This window comes from Aulonocara sp. 'chitande type north' Nkhata Bay, linkage group LG4, assembly GCF_057382095.1.
Source record: "Aulonocara sp. 'chitande type north' Nkhata Bay isolate Kocher_YH1m ecotype deep benthic linkage group LG4, A_spYH_male_GT1.1, whole genome shotgun sequence".
Lineage (NCBI taxonomy): Eukaryota > Metazoa > Chordata > Actinopteri > Cichliformes > Cichlidae > Aulonocara > Aulonocara sp. 'chitande type north' Nkhata Bay.
Window position 1 is genome coordinate 16,625,960 of NC_141347.1, and position 3,447 is coordinate 16,629,406.

Consider the following 3,447-nt stretch of genomic DNA (forward strand, 5'->3'; position numbering starts at 1 on the left):
GCACCTTTCTGCAACTCCGTTAGTTGGCTAACCTCCCTCCGTGCTACTTTGATCTTGCCCTCTAGCCTCCTTCTCCATGGAGGGTGCTGCCCCTTATGGCTGTTCAACTTGTAGCCAAGCATCTCACTGATCACTGCTGCCGTATTGTAGATCAGCTTGTTAGTGTCAGTAATCGTGGCTGTAGGTATCGTCCGTAGTGCTGCATTAACATCATCTAGCAGACCTTCTGAAGGTACTTCACGTAATGGCTTACAGCAGTTGGTATTCCCAGGTAGTCTCCCATCCAAGTACTAACCAAGCCCAACCCTGGTTAGCTTCCGAGATCAGAGGAGATCGGGTGTGCTCAGGGTGGTATGGCTGTAAGGTATATATATATATATTAGGGGTGCAACAATACTCGTATCGATATTGAACCGTTCGATACAGTGCTTTTGGTTCGGTACGCATGTGTATCGAACAATACAAAATTTTTAATTCATTTTATCAACTTTTCTTCTGATGATGCTGTCTGTGTTGAGTGCTCAGTGGATCTGCGCTCGACAGTGCAGCCTAGGCAGAGTAGTCGAAAACAGATTCACTGACCGCAGGGCAAGCTAGCGAGACAGAAGTTAAGCTGTCATTGCAACATGGCAAATTGAACCTCCCCCACCCTCATTCAGATGTGGCGTTTGGAACTATTTTGGTTTTCATGTGACTTATGACCCTGAAGGTAAGCGCGTCATGGACAAAAGTAAAACAGTATGTCGGATGTGCCAGGCAATGCTCAGTTACATTGGTGGGAACTAGTGCATTAGCGCAGTTTGCTCGTTAACGTGTTGGCCGTCCAGCCCCACGCACGGGGAGATCCGCGGTAGCTCGTTAACGGAGATTTGCCGTGTTGCGACGTTAACGTCATTTCAACAAGATTACCGCTGACAGCACTAGTGGGAACACAACGAATATGACTGCACATTTACTCAGACATCCTCCTAGTGCAAAGACAAGTGGAAGCAGACAAAAACAACAAGTACGCATGCTACAAACTAAGTCATTTAGGTTAGCACATGATTCTCCTTATGGGGACCTGATATGTTTAATATGCTGCTGAGAATATACCCCAGAAGAAGCGTATAGTATAGCTTTTATTTTGGAATGAGCCATTTCTCTGTAATAAACTCTCTTTTCCAAAGATGAGTGATTTCTCGATCAGATAGATTTATTTTTTTTATTACTTTGTTGTTTCAGCAACATTAAATTTAAAAACTACTTTTGAGTTAAAATATATATTTATAATTTTAATAAATGACAAATTAAAAAGGCATGAACATTTTTTTGTATCGAAAAAATATCGAACCGTGATACCAAAGTATCGAACCGAACCGTGAATTTTGTGTATCGTTGCACCTCTAATATATATAATATATATATATATATATATATATATATATAGGCTGGGGTCTATCACACCAGGCAAGACCCCAGGTGCAGGCTGTGTAAAGATGCCCCAGAGACAATCCAGCACATAACAGCAGGGTGCAAGATGCTAGCAGGCAAGGCATACATGGAACGCCATAACCAAGTGGCCGGCATAGTGTACAGGAACATCTGTGCCGAGTATAACCTGGAAGTCCCGAGGTCAAAATGGGAGATGCCCCCAAGGGTGGTGGAGAATGGCCGAGCTAAGATCCTGTGGGACTTCCAGATACAGACGGACAAAATGGTGGTGGCTAACCAACCGGACATAGTGGTGGTAGACAAACAGAAGAAGACGGCCGTAGTGATCGATGTAGCGGTTCCGAATGACAGCAATATCAGGAAGAAGGAACATGAGAAGCTGGAGAAATACCAAGGGCTCAGAGAAGAGCTCGAGAGGATGTGGAGGGTGAAGGTAACGGTGGTCCCCGTGGTAATCGGAGCACTAGGTGCGGTGACTCCCAAGCTAGGCGAGTGGCTCCAGCAGATCCCGGGAACAACATCGGAGATCTCTGTCCAGAAGAGCGCAGTCCTGGGAACAGCTAAGATACTGCGCAGGACCCTCAAGCTCCCAGGCCTCTGGTAGAGGACCCGAGCTTGAAGGATAAACCGCCCGCAGGGGCGTGCTGGGTGTTTTATATATATATATATATATATATATATATATATATATATATATATATATATATATATATATATATATATATACGTATGTAAATGTGTGTATGTGTGTATAGTTTTATTTTTACCTTAACCTCTATGTACATCTGTTTAGTAAATATATCTGTTTCCACAGCCAGTAGCAGAGTGGCTAAGTAAATGACTTTTAATCTTTCTTATTTAGCATATAGCATATTACAAACTGAAAGTAATTTTGTCTGGTCTTTGTGTGTGTGTGTGTGTATGTGTGTGTGGGTGTGTAGTTGACATTGGTCACGCTGCGTATTTTTTTTGAGAGGAAATTGTTCTCTGTCATTTAGTTGGCAGCCTGGCAGAACTGCAATTTACTCTCTCTAATAGATACATCTGATTATGCACTGATGTCCGTGGATGCACACAATATGAGTACAAGGGATCACAAGGTGTTCACATCGCCACTATGCAGCATCAATCTTTTGTGTTGTTACGTCATTCCAATACAAGGTTGCCTCAGGGGGAGACATCTTCTGCCTTCATTCTTTCGAGCGCACATGCACAAATCTGTCAGACCCCTATGGTGGCTGCAGGCTTTGTCATATACTGGTGACAGTAACAAGATGATACATGTGTCAGCAAACTAATCGACTGCCACACGGCCACTGTGGACACTTGGATGGAACCCACTGGTGTCACATTAGCGTTGTCTTTTTATTTAAGGGTTAACATTTTTAAAAGGTACACTTTAAGCCAAAGCTTGAGTAGTTTTGGTGCTGAAACCTAGTGAAAGCGAACAAAAAATTGTGTCCTGTGTGTAAGCTTTAATTTAGCTTCACACTGCATCCTACTGGTGACGTTCTTGTGATTTATGCTATCATCAGCTCACCGCTCTCCGCCTAATGCGTCTTTGTCACTTTTTAAAAGAAGAGCGTTAGCTCTCAGAATGAAATACTGCTGCGACTAGTGTATCAATGAACCTATGTACGCCAAAGGACACCTTGTGCATATCTGAGATGCCAGCAGCTTTGACTCTATTTGATGTCCTGGGAAATGAGATGAGATTGCTAGAGCCAAACGTATGGCAAAGCTAACAACCTAAAGACGTACTGTATTGATTAATTGCTTATAGTTCCTTTGGTTGCATTCGTATCTTTCTGACATTTGTTTTTAAGTCTCTGAAAGAACAGAAAAACACACAAACACGTACACACACATCCATACCAAATACTGTGACAGATGCTGGGCCAAAAGCAAGTCAACAATGTACAGTAGATGAAAAAAATGAACAGCTTGCACATTGCAGGACTCCAATTTTGCCTATTTATTGAACCATGAAAAATACGCACAGTTACAGGCCGT

At 42.8% G+C, this 3,447-nt stretch overlaps 1 pseudogene; it reads right to left on the bottom strand.

Annotated features, from left to right (window-relative positions):
* Positions 1-246: 246 nt before the first annotated feature.
* Positions 247-365, bottom strand: LOC147332284 (5S ribosomal RNA; annotated as a pseudogene).
* Positions 366-3,447: the final 3,082 nt, after the last annotated feature.